Source organism: Triplophysa dalaica, chromosome 10, assembly GCF_015846415.1.
Source record: "Triplophysa dalaica isolate WHDGS20190420 chromosome 10, ASM1584641v1, whole genome shotgun sequence".
NCBI classification, from domain to species: Eukaryota; Metazoa; Chordata; class Actinopteri; order Cypriniformes; family Nemacheilidae; genus Triplophysa; species Triplophysa dalaica.
This window is the reverse complement of record NC_079551.1, coordinates 17,574,771-17,591,445: the sequence shown is the minus strand read 5'-3', so window position 1 is coordinate 17,591,445 and position 16,675 is coordinate 17,574,771. Positions and strand designations below refer to the sequence as shown.

Genomic DNA, 16,675 nt, shown 5'->3' with positions numbered 1-16,675 from the left:
CATAGAGGCAGAGCAAAGTGGAGATATAAGCACTCACAAAAAAACACTGACAAACACAGCTGAACTTCGGTACAATGAACGAAGCGCATTGATGGGCAGGCTCTTGTTGGTCTACATGTGGGGGTGCTCTTTTTCTTGCTCTTGCTGGTTGCCGTGTGGGTGTGCTTTTCCAGGAGAATTGTTCAATAAAGGACTAAGAAAAGTTGTTACGTAAGGGAATTTCATGTTGAAAAAAAACTTTACGAAACCAATACGAACCCTAGGGGTTTGGTTCGAGGACATAAATACTATGTGATATGCTTATAGTGCACAACACAGTGGAGGTAAGAGTTTGAATAGTAGCTAAATTATGTTAAATGGGAGGACATTTGGCCTGTGTCCCAGTGAAGTTGAATATTATAGAATATTATATAAAAATAATATTATTAACTGATTAATCTTATTATATTATATATATATTTTTTAGTTGTGTTTCGCTTTCATTTTTAATGTTTCTTTATGAAGTTTAGCACGCTGAATACGGAAATCACATTCAGAATTTTTTTCCCATTGACGTCACTCACAAAAAACTAAAATACATTTTCACACATATATAAACATGACATTTGTTATTATTACACGTACGCAGAAATGACAGGGTACTGTCATAACACTGATCTTCAAACAACAGTTTAACATAACAGTTGAATGAGTCGTCCAAATCTTCAGTAGTGTACATTTGATTGTTTTTGTCTTTTATGACTATTACTGACCTAGTTTATTTCACAGTAACAATATATATTGCAAGATTATGTATTGTAACACAAACCATGTCCACATCCTGGATGTACCACCTTGCATTTTTCATCTTTCTTCATGTTTACTTTTCTTATGCGCAGTTTCTCTGTCTACCGTGAATGGGGGCTGAATGTGATTTAGCCATACCAAGTCTTTTACATACGCAGCATACACAGAATAAAAGATCTTACACGGTTGTCTTTTTTCCATTGCAATGGTATATACCTTCTTTCAGCTCAAGCCCCATAGTCCAAAAACCTGACTGTTTAGCCAACGCCCAATTTTTAAACATTTTGAAAATATCACATTTCTCTTTCTGGGTTGTTAGTATGTCAGATTACAGAAACAAAGGGAGTTTGCCGTTGCTGTTACTAGGTATCGTTGTCCGCCAGCTACAAATTCCTAGCCTATATTCAAGAATTAAACACGATTTAGTCATCTATCATCACAAGGGTGTGGCAGCCTGTACGACCAGAGGAAATCTGCGAGATTGAAAAATCATTATTGCTGTACATCATCTCACGCTTTGTGCTTGTGCTTGCTGACGGTGCTCAGCAAACAAGGTTTAATGGTCCATCGCTGACACAAAGAAAAACACACTGGTTGTAGCAGAGACAGAAACCTGTTTTTATCCTGCCTTAGTGCAGAAAAAAACAAATCTTACGTGGCGAGTCAGAGTCCCCTGGGATGTACGTGTGTAGTTCAGTGTTTCTCAAACTGGGGGGGACAAGATGGATCCAGGGAGGGCCAATGTTATTTTATGAAATAAAGAAATTGATCAAGTATTTTGATGCAATCAAACATCAAAAATATATGACCACCAATTGAAAGAATAGGTGTTCCAGCATTGTATAATGAAAATGTCTTCGGTTCAATAAAAATTCAAATTTTAAGATCATATGTTTTTATTTTGGGGGCCACAAATTAATGCGACAAACACAAGGGCAAGGGGGGCTAACTGTGTAAAGTGTACATACTGTAGCCAAAACACCCCCAGACATTCAACAGAGATAAGTGCTTCTATACAAGGTCATTTCATCTCACAGCTGGGGACCTTTCACTTCAATGAAAGGATGAGATTTTTTTAAACAAACAGCATGTGGTGTATGTATGGATGTTTCCTACGCCCATTTGTATCTGCTCTACCTTTGTCTTCTGAATTTATGAAGTTCAAATGCAACGAAGACCTGTTTCCAAGAAAATATGGGTGCATCCTTTAAAAAATAATCTTTTGCAATTACATACAATTATATTATATAAAAATGACATAAAAATTTCTCAAAATATCTTCACACACTTTTGGTCCTGCAGTTGTCCAGGTCGTCTTACGTGATTCGCTTAAGCAATCTTTGTAATCTTCTGTCACACCCTCATGTTAAATATGATCTGGATCCTTTGACCTAACTGGGGAGACGAGCGGTTTCGGGTCATCTGATACACACTGATGTCCTGGGGAGCGTGATATGCACGCAGATGGATGTGAATGTGACCTTTTCATGCACTGTTAATGAATCAGACTCTTTTCATCCTGGCTGTGAATTAACTTTTGATTTAACTGCAAATGAGGGCAGCATATGCTAAATGTTTCGCTGGACCAATTGTCTCAAATTTCATCAAACCGAATTAGGGCTGTTCCACATCCAGAATAAAAGTTTGTGCTTACAAAATATACTGTATGTCTGTGTACTGTGCATTCATTTTGTATTATAAACATGCACACATGCATGTGTATATATAAAAAATTTTTTATATGAATGTATATATATCATTTAAATTATATATACATATTATACATTATTATATACATGTATGTGTTTATAAATACAAAATAAATAAGCAAAGTGCATTTTTTCCTCATGAATTTGAGTGATATGTTTTTTATTTACAATACCTCAAGTGTTTTACGTAAGGAATAATGTATAGGCAAGCTGGTTGTTATTGCAGAAAAAAGGGTCACACTGAAGGGGCTTATTTCTTGTTAACAGCCAGCTGGTTGTACATTATCCCGCTTATTACACAGCTACTTGCCACATGATAAAGTAACAAAATTTGAAATATTTTATTAGCTCATTTTAACCAAATGCAGACCTTCCACGAGGAAAAGCCATTTACTTTCAATTTTAAGGTAAGACACCATGCTCAAAGGTCATGAACAGGCAATTTGGTTCAATCAGTTGTAAATATAATGTCATACATGTTATTAAAAGACGTATTTATATTTAATTTGTTAAAAAATATCTGTCAAAGCGATTTGCTGCACGTTGTAATCTGAGAATCAGAATCAAGCATTCCAACGAGCTGTGTAATAATTGGTCTCATTTGTTCATTTAATACAGAGGAGATTGTTTATTTTTCATATGTCTGTGATTTTAGTTGTTTGGCATTCACATACACATTCCAAACAGTGAAAGATACAATTGTGATAAAATTGTGCGTCACTATCGGAGAGGAAACTCACATAGTCATCTGGAGGGAGATCTATGATAAAACCTCTGCTGGTTGAAAGAAATATTTTTGTAGCTGCTTGCTTTTAGCTGTTTGTCAGCGTTTACTAGCCAATGAATGAATGTGATGATCTTTTTGTTTGTGTTTATTTTAGGCGTCATTGGAACTAACAGGCGGCACAGTCTCCGGCTCCCAGCAGGTATGACTATATAAAGCACATTCCCACAGCGAGTCCTTGAACTGCAGCTTCACAACGCATTCCATGCAATGCACAGCGAGTCCAGTCAAAGTTTACGACCTTGTTAAATCTGTATGTGCTTTTGAATTGGACAAAACACTCTTAGGTAGAGTTGCTACAGATGAATAGGAGAAATGTTTGAACAGTTTTACAATAATGATGCTGATATCTAAAGTGACAAACGTCCAATATAATTTCTAAATCATTACATTTATAGGAGGGTTTTAAAAAAACAGATCACAATATTGATCTGTTTTATGATTTATTAAATTGCTTTATTTCTAAAGTAGGCATTTTTATAAATGTCTAATATCTCTAGAAATATTTTTAGAAATTCAATTTGTATTGAAAATACATTCTTGTTCTTTTCATATTCTGAATCTAAGTCCTTGCTGTTTCTTCTGGAAAAAAGGCAGTGGACAGCTTGTTAAGTGAGGTTTGGACCTTATCCGAATAAATGACATGGATTTAGAAACGACAAACTGGCGAGACGTTTTACAGCGCTGGAGCAGGAAACGCTGGCGACTTTAATGACCACACAAACGAAACTGTTTCCATCTCGCTAGCATTTTCTCCGAGCTCTTGTGATGAATTTACCATCGCTGCAGGTTCTTCTGTTGTTCAAAAAAGAAAACAAAAAATCTGCTCCTCTATCCACCTTTCACACATTTAAGTGCAGTTTAGATCTGCAGTGACAAACATCATAGACTAAAAATTTTGCAAACATAGACAACATTAAAAAGGGAACACTTGGAACGCTTCCCAACTTTATTTATAAGTTTAGAAAAGAAACATTTCAACATACATTTTACATTTTTGCATTTGACTGTGTGGAGAAAAGGGGATTAAATTATATTTTGGGGGGGTTAGGAAGCACCCAAGATAAAATAAATGTTGAAACAAATTTTTTAGTGTGTATAAGATTTTGCGGCATCTAGGGGTGAGGTTGCAAATTGCAACCAATGGCTCCAACCCTCCCTTTCAAAGCACTATTTCATGCTTGTTCTATAAAAACCATGCGCTGTGCTGTGTTTTGCCTTTTTTTGTGTTTTGCGTTTTCTCCTGTGAAGGGGCTGTGGAACAGGCACATTGCGAAAAACGCTCTATGAATCAAATTAAATTGAACTATGGTAGCTGAGACAGTACTTAGAAGTCTTTGCTGAAGGAGATAACGTATTTATGATGTGTGCTCTGTAGAGCAGTTTGCTGTTTAGGGATACTGTAGAAACAACATGGTGATTTCCATGTAAGGGGACCCGCGGTGTATGTACATAAAAACTATTCTAAAGTGATAAAAAACAACGCTTTTTCCTGTTTCTGCACCAGAATAAGGCATTATGTAAGGTGTTTTATACACCACTTTGAACTCATAGTTATGTATATTATATTGCATTTCCGTCAATAGATCCTCAAAAATTACACACAGGACCTTTAATGTAAGTTATTGCCTATAATGCAACGGATATAAAGTAAATGACTTGAAAAGACTGATTTTGGCCTTTTTTGCTTTCATATTTGATTGTCTCAGACTCTTCCAGTAGCAAATAATTGACTTCACTAAACAATTTGTGGTTGACAAATACCATGTTCACTCTCTCTACAGGCAATAAATTGTATTTAACTTAGTCTTGGTGGCATCGCTTTGTTTTGCGGTTTTCAAGGGTGAGAGGGCTTGATCATGTGAACATCTGCCTAATTTGACTTCCGTTCCATGAATTTGCATCAACATAAAATAGAGGTTGATAATAAACATGTTTTCTTGCTTTTAAAGTGCATGAGTATATGGTTACAGTAGTTGTATTTGATAATTTTTTGTAAGCGTTGCTTTTTCCCTGCAATACCTGTCTGAACAGAACTTCTCCGGGCACAAGACACCGTTCCTTACAAGCCTCATTGTTAGATGCCAGCTGAAGAATTGAATTACACTTCCTGCCAGCACAAAGTGATTTTTGACATCTGGCTTAAATTTGCCAGACAAGAAACACAATTGAAGTCCTGTAGATGTATAATTTATGTTTGCTGATGGGTAAAAATCTAAAAGCAGACAGTTGACATAACGGTGAAGGTGATTATTTCTGTGTATTGGATTTCTTCTTGTAAGACTTGAAAATAACTGGATATCTTGGGTAACATCAAGTGGTGTTTTGGGATGTTTTAGGATCAGTTATTTCTTTCTAAGCAAATCCGGAGAGCTTTGTCTTTTGAATGGTCGCTCTCCCCTGAGCAACAGTACTCCTGTTACAGTGATGTTGCAAATCTGGGGCATCTGAGGACAGCAGCAGAGAATGCTGGGAAATTGTATTGATAGTCCCGATAAGCTTCTTTCACATGAGTCGGAAACTACGTCACCGCAGGGTAAAGAAACTTCCCCAACAAATGAAATCCCATTTTAATAGAATACGCTTGTGTCATTTAAAGCTACTTAGGTTTATCTGTACACTACATTGGACTTTTTGGCGACTTCAATTTATATTAAACATAAAAATATATATCTGTGCATTTATCTGTTTTGTGCTATCAGACTGCTATTATTCATTTAAGTGTTTTGAGTTAATACACCCTCGCTAGCGTGTCATTAAACGATATTGCGTCACTGTATAATAAGAAATTACTTTAAAATACTGGTACACTGTTAACATAGTGTGACATATATCATACATTGCTGAGGTAAGGTTTCTTCTTTTTATTGTCATTAAAATACATTTCTTTGTTCCTCCAAAATACCAAATGTAAAATGTTAAAACTTCAATTGTGAAATCTTAATAAATGTAGAACTTTGAAATTAAAGGTGAAGAAAAACAAAGTATTATATTTGCACTGTAACCAATATTAATAAGTTAGACCATATTATAAAATGCTTGCCATAAACGGCTGTATTGTCCTTCTCAAATCTTTTAATGGATCGCTTTCAATACTGCACATAAGATTCTAATGTTCCCGAATAATCATGGTCTTCCGTTTACTTTTATATATGTTTTTCATAAACAATTATTCACTCCCCTTTCACATTAACACAGAGCAGACATAATAACACACACATACATAATGCGCGGCAATGATCCAATGCACCCACGGCGTTCAAAACGTGTGATATTATATATTTTACGTTATAAAAATAATTTTGATAATGTCAGTAGCACTAGTGAGAAAGTACAACAGACGACATTTAAAAAAAATAGAAACAGAAAGTGTGATCCGAGTCTGACGGGAGGAATTGGGAGATGTTTGTCCAGCACAATGCGCTGCCTTTACCGTAACGTTTATTTTATTAACCAGGCAGGACCAAACCAGACAGACATAAAGAATAAGATGAGTCGGAGAACATCATCACTGGATTTATTAGTAGCGGTTCAGTAGTTAAAACCAGCAAGTACACTCAAAAAATGTTGGGGGTTTTTTGAAGTCACCATTGGGCTAAAAATGGACAAACGCAACAGTTGGTTAAAAATGATCAAAGAATATGTTTATATTTGACCTAACAATGGGTTAAAACAACCCAAGCATACACTAGTAAATATTACCCATGCAAATCAGTAAAATTTTACTTAAATAAATTAGGTAACAAAGTAATCTATTTGCAAACTTCTTGAATCTACTCAATAAAATTGAGGCAACAATATCCGCTCAATTAGATTGAGTAGATTTTATTCTATGTTTTTAAGTAAAGAGTATCTACATATTATCACCAATGAATCATGACACACTAAAAGTGAACTCAACTAAAGTGAACACTTATCACAATAATGGTGACATCAAATTAATCTTGTGTTCATTGACAAAAATAGGTATACTTTATCTAATTTATTTTAGTGTGTCATGACTCATAGCTGATAAATTTAGGTACTCTTTACTTAAAAACAGAGTAAAATCTACTCCATCTAATTGAGTGGACATTGTTGCTCTCCCATAAACAGTACAAACCTTAGATTAGGATCAAAACAGCAGTACTAGAGACCCCACTTAGCTGCAAAGTGTTTTTAAATTAAGATCTTAACTTTAAACAGGCGTTTACATTATTTATACGAAGACATTTAACCCAGACACTCTTGTTAGACTTGGATACTGCTGTAACCGGAACATGCCAAAGTCAAAAACCCTAAGCGTGAAAAACGCCTATTCTACTTTTTTTGAAGGACATCCTATATGCTGATATTCATATCCCCTCAAATGATTCAGGTTCCTCTTTCAATGCAAGTTGCACAAATCTTTTCACTTTTTGTACATAATTTAGCTTCCGTCATTGATAATCGAGTATGGTCTCTCTTTATTTACAGTATGTTGTTTATTTTATTTCGCCTAAATCCACTTAATGCAACCGTTCTACTCAGGATTACTGGTAAAGTGGATTTTGGGGTGTTGTTATTATTGTAATCCTTTAAATCATGCTTCACTGTGAGCTATGCGGATTTTGTTCCAAAAAAAGAACGACAAGAGCCTGAGAGCTACTTTCCGATTCTGTTTCCATCATCGTTTCGGGAAACCGTCTTAAGCATTGCCACATAGCGAGAAATCACTGTCCAAATTCCTCTGAATGGTAGGTTTGTAAGAAGTAATCAATAGGTGAATAATGTCTTAAGATCTGTTTAATGTTTGCTATGCCCCTTTTGAAGTACAATGGGCGGCTCTTTTAAATAACAAATAAACACAGACTGCTACACACTTCAACCAAACAGATGGAAGTCCCATCGGCAATCTGAGTCATTCTCTGCTGCCTCATTTTTGGCTGGACTGCAAAAGTCGTCCCAGAAGGCTTTTTTTGAAGCCTACGCTTGACTTTTTTTTCTTTTTCACTGCACACCAAACTCCACAGAGCGATTACAGCACTTCCCACCTTCATTATGATGTCACTTGTGCAAAGGTTCGGAGCGTAAACAACTACTTTTAAGGTATTAGTGTATATCCGAAACCTTTATAAGTTAATCAATGATATAAAAAAAACTGTGTATTGGCACAGATATAGGATGTTATGCATTAGAGCAGAGTTTAAAGTGACCGTAACGCAGAAAGTTTCCGCATTTTTCATGGTAATCTTGAGTACTTACAGAATAGTATTGTACCCTTCAAATATCCGTAGAGTCTTTAGTTTGATCACATTTATAAATGACAGATACAGCTGTACGATTATTTCCAAAAACATACGACGCGTACGGGGGGAAAGGCGAAACTAAAGCACTTGCCGACCCTTTGCCAACAAAACACAGACATATGACTCAGTTTCACTTCCCAGTTCATGTCCGGCATCATTTAGTGCTGGGACTGCTCTATCTATCAGCTTCAAATGATCTGCAAATCTAGCGTTGTATCCACCGTTTATATAACATCCATCACTGAAATGCAGTGAACTAATATACACACCTCAATTTCTCTCACTATTGCAAGAGTAACGAGCTTTAGCGTCAGGGCCACATCGCAGCCAATCTTGATATAAGTTGGGTCTTCCTATCAATCGTTGGTTGACAAGTGGGCAGGATATTTCTTTCGCCTTGTCGTGGATGTGGTTTTCCGGGAGAATTGCCAAATAAGGGACTTGGAAAGGTTGTAACGTAACGGTTTTTCATGTTCTTAAAAAACTTTACGAAGCCTATACGAACCGTTGGGGGGTTGAATCGAGCACAAAAATGCTACATAATATGTCAAACTTGTTTTTTGGAGTAGTTGGCCATGTCAATAATGAGGAGACCGCACGTTTATTATTGTAAAGAAGTCAGAATGCATGAAACACTGTTGCACATCCCCTTTAATTGTTGTTGGTTGCCAAGCAACACTGCATCTTGATTTTTATGATGATATGATAGACTGAAATCATACTTTTCAACTGTTGTTCAGCTGTCTTTTATTTACATTTATCAAGTTCAATCAAGTTTAATAAAAAAAGGAGAAGAATGACTTTTCATTTGTGTAGTAGCCTATTTAATTCACTAGAATGGATTATGTGAAATATGTATTTAATGATATAAACACTCATACATGATGTAACATGTATCTCAGACTATGAGAATTTGTGGAGATTGTGAAAGATTTGTCTTTCTCTTCTCGTTTTCTCTCTCCTTATGCTGTGGGGTTTATGAAGGCCTCCATGTTTTTTCCAGCTGGCCTTTCTCTGGATCTTGGATAATATCTTGTGAAAACAACAAACACATGCTGCTTGGATCACTTCCCACTTTACCACTCTTTCTCTTTATCAGGTTATCCATGTAGTCATATGGAAACAATGATTTCCATGTTTTGATTTTTGAAGAAACATGACTTTTAGATATGGCTTTAATATATTTAAACATTTTCAAAGGTGAATTTTTTATTCCATTGGTCTGATCCGTGCCTCTGTTTTCCATTGGTCAAAGAAACACAAATCATTGGTAGAGTCAGTGTTGCTTCGTGGGAAGCTCAATGTTTTTGTATCACAATAGGTGTTGAGTCAATAATACTTGCATTTATTTAACAGCAAAATGTTTTAAAAATAACTTACATTTACAGTTTAACCAATATTTAGGCATGAGTTTTTATCTTAGTAAAGGGATAGTTCACCAAACAGACCTCATCCCCCATTGACTCCCATGGTATTTATATTCCCTACTATGGCAGTAAATGGGGTATGAGATCAGTTTGGTTGCAGACATTCTTCCACATACCTTCCTTAATGTTCAGCAGAACAAAGACATTTATACAGGTTTGGAACAATCTGAGGGGAGTAAATGATGACAAAAAAAATATTTTGGGGTGAACTGTTCCTTTTCAGAGCTTGCTTTAAAGGCAGTAGACTATGAAGTGAGCTTTCTAGGTTTTGGAAGAGAGACCCATCCTCACGGGCACAGATGACACTGTAAAGGTGTTGATTTTCCTGTTCTGTGGTCTTGTAATGTAATAAGAGTCAGACTGCAGGAAATAATTCATCCCCGCTCTGAAGTGACTCAACTGCTATAGAATGCAGAAAACAAAATGTGTGTGTGTTTGTGCGGTTATTCAGTTGGCCGTTTACCTCACAGCAGCTGATGTTAACAAATACAACCTTATTGTAAAGTGTTATTGAATTAAAATTTTATTGCACATTCCTTCGATGTTGCATACTTACTGAAAAAAGAGGCTTCACTTTATTTTGAGCCTTGTACTTGTTGTTCTTGTGTGCCAATCCATCATAGCAGTTTCGTGTGGATGTATAGGCTTCGTCCAGCACCAGAGTTGAATTTTTGCCTTCAGTGGCTGAAACGGGCTACTGTATTCTTTTTAGGGGGATACTTAGTTTCATTTGGGTCTCACAATGTCCCCTGTCTGATACTTTGTGTGTCCCATCAACAGACACATTGTCCCAGGCTGAACTAGTGTGCAACGATGCGTTTGGCTTTCTGGCTGAGGAACTAGAGCAGAGACACTCAAAGGCCTGTTTTATTGGTTTGTCTCTCCCTCTGTCTCTCTCTGTCTCTCTCACACACATTCTTTCTTGCTCGCTCTGACATTTTTGTAATTATTTTGGGTTGTCGGTGAGTTTAATGCAACCTCCTTCTGACCTGCATGACCTCAGATAATCTTTATGAGGTTTTAATGTGAAACTGTGAGTATTCTTCTCACTGTCATAGATTTGCCTTCATATAACATCTGCAACCTTGTTTGCCCCGTTGCAGCTCTTATACACAGCCTTTTGACCTCTCACACACTGACAGGAGATCAGTTTAGTTATTAAACTGATTTTTCATTAGTCTCTGACTTATTGCTTTTGGATACACCAGAGACAGTTCAAGGAGGAGAAAGATGAATGTGAGAAAACAACATTTTGTACTGTATGGCTCTTAAATGATTAGTATTGGCTAAGCTAGTTTAAAAGAAACATTTTTAGCTAAATTTGTGCTAAAAGTACTCAAGGTAATCTGGTTTGGCTGGTTGGTGTAGAACAGTTCACCAAGACGATGTTCAATTGCAGAGCGCAGGGGTCAGGCTTAGAGGGTCTGAATTAGAGAGTGGAGATATGTGGGTGCCGAATCTGTGATAGTTTTTTAGGCCAAGAGCAGAAACTTGAATTAGATGCGGGTGACTATAGGGAGCCAGTGCAACCCAACTAAGAAAGGTGTGACGTGTGCTCTCTTCGGCTCGTTGAAGACCACTGTTGCTGCTGCATTCTGGATCATCTGAAGAGGTCTGGTCCTACAAGCTGAAAGACCAGCCAGTTGAGCATTGCAATAGTCTGGTCTGGACAGGACGAGAACCTGGACAAGAACTTGAGTAGCGTGCTCAGACAGGAAAGGTATAATTTCCTGTCCTCAGGTCTTTACACTGGCTCCCAGTTAAATTTAGGATTGATTTAAAAGTATTATTACTGGTATATAAATCATTCAATGGCCTAGGACCTCAATACATTGCAGATATGCTCAATGAATATAAACCCAACAGATCACTCAGATCACTAGGATCATATCAGCTAGAAATACCAAGGGTTCACTCAAAGCATGGCGAATCTGCTTTTAGCTATTATGCCAGCCGCAGCTGGAACCAGCTTCCAGAGGAGATCAGATGTGCTCCTACAATAGTCACTTTCAAATCCAGACTCAAAACGCATCTGTTTAGCTATGCATTTAATGAATGAGCACTGTGCCAATGTTCGTCCGACTGTCTGTACTGTACTGTATTTAACTTTTATAAACTGTTTTAATTACTCTTATTTCTTTTTATTATTTTAATTTCTTCTATGTAAAGCACTTTGAATTGCCACTGTGTATGAAATGTGCTATATAAATAAAATTGCCTTGCCTTGCCTTGCCTAATTCTCCTAAAATTGAAGAGAATGAATCTACAGGACCGGGTAGTGCTCGCAACATGGTCTGCAACGTTCAGCTGATCATTGGTTACCTTTCCCAGGTTTCTGGCTGTTCTGGAAGGAGTAATGGTTGATGAACCTAGTTGGATGGAAAGGTTGTGCTGAGTCTTCTGGCCGGCCGGGATCACGAGCAGTTCAGTTTTAGCAAGGTTCATCTTCAGGTGATGATCCTTTCATCAGAGTGAGATGTCATTCAGGCCTGCTAAAATCCGCTCAGAAACAATAAGATCATTAGACTGAAATGACAGGTGGAGCTGTGCATAGCAGGGATAGGCATGCCTTGTTTCTGAATGACAGAACCTAGGGATGTTGTGTATATGAAGAAGAGAAGCGGTCCAAGAACTGAGCCCTGGGATACCCCTGTACTGCGATGCTGGGACTCAGAGACCTCCCCTCCCCAGGATACTCTGAATGACCTATCCAAGATGTAAGAATCGACCTACCATAGCGCCGCTATGATGACTAAGAGTAGTGGAGTCTTGGTGAAATGACAACTCTTGAAACCAGACTGGTTGCAGTCCAAGAGGTTGTTCTGTGTGAGAAATGAGGAGAGCTGGTCAGCTACCACAGGCTCATGGGTTTTTGCAATGAATGGGAGGAGAGATACTGGTCTGTAGTTTCCTAGCAGGGCAGGATCAAGGGGGGTTTCTTCAGCGGCGGGGTTATACGTGCCTCCTTTAAAGCAGAGGGAAATGTTCCAGGGGTGAGTGAAGAGTTGTTAATGTGGGTTAGAGCTAGCACCACCGATGGAGAGATGGCCTGAAGTAGATGGGTGGGAACGGGATCTAGCGGTCAGGTAGTCTGGTGATTAGATGCAATGACCTTGGTAACGTCAGCTTCAGACACGAGAGAGAAAGATTGGAGCAAGTAAGCTTCTGGGTTTGGACTATGTACAAGAGAAGTCAATGGTTACCGCCGTTGTTTGGTTACCAACATTCTTCAGAATATCTGCCTTTGTGTTCTGCAGAACCAAGAAAGTCATAAAGGTTTGAAATTACATGAAGGGGAGTAAATTATGACAGAATTTTTATTGTGGAGTGAACTATCCTACCTTAAAGATGGGGAAATAATCGTACAGCTGTATCAGTCTTTTATAAATTTGATCAAACTAAATACTCCTCGAAGATACAAAGTATGCAATACTACTGTATAGTTGCTCAACATTAATACGAGATGACAGAAACTGCGTGTTATCCCATCTTTAATAATGAACAATACAGCATTTGCTCATCTATGTTAATATTCATTTAAACATTTACTGATGCATTTTTAAAATCATGAGTTGTAACTGTTAACATTAGTTCCCTTTCTGTCGGTCTCTCGACGTTGTGTCGAGAACGACAGATGGGGTTCGCCCTTGAGAACCAATCAACTCTGACTACTATAGAAAAGGCCAATGAAATTTGGCGAATGCAATTTGCATGCCGGGCTCCGCCCCCGGAAATCCGGTATAAAAGGAGGCCGGCGTGCAGCATTCACTTACCTTTTGTTCTTCAGAGCCATCGCTCATGAGTACAACTCAGGATTCAATCCTCTACAACTACACGCTGGTGCTACGACGTGTTACAGCGGATCGTCCCTTCCTGCAGCGACCTTCCCCTGGGCGTCTCGGCGGTTCCGGAGGTGTTAGAGATTTTTTCTAAAAGTCCTTTTCAGGACTGACTGAGCATTCTCCAGCGCGGCATGTCCCGCTGTTCTCTTGGGTGCGGCACCCTCATCGAGGAGGGGGATGGACACGATCGCTGCATTAGGTGTCTGGGCGTCCAGCACACTGAAGCAGCGTTCGTTGACACATCTGCCTGCACTGCGGGCAGATTGTCATTCAGAAGTTGCGGTCACGGGTGGCTGTCTTCCTACGGGAACCAGCCACCATTTCGTCTGCTACCCGGGCTGTGACATCTGTGGCTACGGCCCCGATGACCACCCACGTTAGCAGCGTTAGTGATACGGGGAACTCTGCGAACGTAAACCCGCCAGCCAAGTGCTCACGGGCCGATCGCACCCCGATTCGCTCTTCTGAACGTTCCCCAACCGGCGGTGGCATACCGTCCGGATCCTCACGCACACACTCGGAAACGATGTGTGACGTAGATGAGATGTCGCTCGCAGCATCGGAGGGAGACTGGCATCCGACTCTGCCGAATCCAAACTCCACCCCCAGCGGTCGAGTTCAGGAGGAAGCAGAAGTGATGTCATCCGTGCTAACCCGGGGATACGTGGTTCCCGAGGTCGGTGCGCGGTGCAAACCGCGCCCACCCCGGGTGCCATGTTTTTCCCGGAGGTGCATGAGGAGCTGTGTAAAACTTGGAACGCTCCACTCACGGACCGTTCCAGTGAAACCAGCTCCGGCTCCCTTACTTCCCTCGATGGTGAGGCAGCCAAGGACTGCGTCGAGATCCCCCGGGTGGAACGTCCGCCTGCGGTGCACCTGTGCCGCGGACGGCTACCACCTGGGGGGGGATCGACCACTCCTACCGTCCAAAGCACGTAAGACTTCGGCATCACTGGTGTCGAAAGCTTGCGAGGTTGCGGGCCAGGCTGCCTCCTCTCTCTATGCCTTGGCCATCCTGCAGGTCCGCCAGGCCAGGGCGTTGAGAGGGCTCCACGAGGGTAAGGCCGACCCGGGTATAATGCAGGATCTCCGTGCCACCGCTGACAGCGCTCTACGGGCGACTAAGGCGGCGGCACGGGCCCTGGGTCGGACGATGTCCACGGTAGTGGTCCAGGAGAGACACCCCCGGCTATACCTTGTGCAGAAGAGTGACAGCAAGGAAGTCCGCTTTCTTGATGCACTCATCTCGCAGGGTGGGTTGTTGGTAACACCGTCGAGGACTGCGCTCAGCAGTTTTTTGACGGCGAAGCAGACAGTGGCAATTAACCACATTTTTTTCACGCCGCGACTCGGCCGCCTACAGGCCTCCGAGATCTCACGTGACGTCTGCTTCCCTGCAACCCAGGACCCTTTCGACATCGGCTCCGGTTCCTGTGCCCCCACAGGCGGCACCCCGGAAGCAGAGGTCGAGGGGGAAACCTCCACCCCGTCAGCAACCTCCTCGCGAGAAGGGACACTGACGGGAAGACCCCAGGGAGAACAACATCGGGCCCGAACCTTCACAGCCACGGCTCTGATCGGTCGGTACGGGACGACTCCTGCCTCGTCACCAAAGCCGGGCCCTTGTTAGGGCTTGGCGCCCACTTACTCACTGAGTTTTCTGTTCTCCCCGGGTTTACTTGCAGCCGATCGCACACTCCACTGGACTGTGCTCGGCGAACCGACCTCACACCCTGGCGAGGCGTGAGGTCGTACACATACGACAGCCGTCACCACTCTCAAACCGACAGTGCGTGCCGTTGTCCCGCCAGGCAGGTAAGCAGGCGGAGCAAAAACCTTCCCTCCGGGGACTCCCCGCGACATGGTTAGCTCTGCCAGCCGACGAACCACCCCCCGTGGGAATGATGAAGCAGACCGTCCCCTTGGTCACCCTGTCACAGTCCCTGGGAGCTCGAGAGCTGCCCACACTGTCTCGCTGGCTAATGAGGGCGGTCCGTCTTGGTTACTCGATCCAGTTCGCCAGAGACTCACCCAAGTTTCGGGGCATCATCTCTCCCTCTGTCAGAGGCAGGGACGCCTCCGTACTTCGGGTAGAGGTCACCACCCTTCTGGCAAAACAGGCATCGAGTTCGTCCCTCAAAACCAAGATGTTCAGTGGGTCACCACCCGCACTTCATCGTTCCCAAGAAAGACGGCGGGTTGCCCCCAAAGGCTGCGTACCCTGAACAGAGCACCTTCACAAGCTGCCATTCAGGGTGCTCTCACAGAGGCGCGTCCTGACATCTATGAGGTGTCAGGATTGGTTCGTGGCAATCGACCTGAAGGACGCTTACTTTCATGTCTCGATCCTCCTCGACACCGGCCGTTCCCACGGTTCGCGTGCGAGAGGCGGGCATATCAGTACAGAGTCCTCCCTTTCGGTCTGTCCCTGACCGCCCTTTCTCCCTGAGAGGAGGAAGGCGAGCGGGTACTAAACTATCTCAGCGACTGGCCTATCTTGGCACACTCGCGAGATCTGTTATGTACACAAAGGGACCTGGTGCTCCGGCACCTAGGTCGATTGGGACTCCAGGTCAACCAAGAGAGGGGCAAGCTCTCCCCAGTGCAGAGCATCCTCTTTCTCGGTATGAAACTCAACTCTGTCACCATGTCGGCACACCTGTCCGCAGTTGTGCCCAACCAGTGTTGAACTGTCTGAAATGAACATTTTAGGCAGACAGCGGTCCCCCTGAAACAATTCAGAGGCTCCTGGGACACATGGCGTCCTCGCGGGCTAATACCCCTCGAGTTGATGCACATGACACCGCTCCAACACTGGTTTCAGAGTCGAGTTCCGAGGAGAGCGTGGCACACCGGCAGC

The 16,675-nt window shown here is 41.4% G+C and overlaps 1 protein-coding gene across 1 annotated transcript in view; it reads left to right on the top strand.

Annotated features, from left to right (window-relative positions):
• The window catches only part of add3a (adducin 3 (gamma) a), a 79,424-nt gene that overhangs the window by 13,605 nt on the left and 49,144 nt on the right, over nucleotides 1-16,675 (top strand). The window contains exon 2 of the mRNA XM_056759917.1: nucleotides 3,377-3,421. The gene's annotated coding sequence lies outside the window, so the exon portion shown is untranslated. The remainder of the gene's footprint in view (nucleotides 1-3,376; nucleotides 3,422-16,675) is intronic.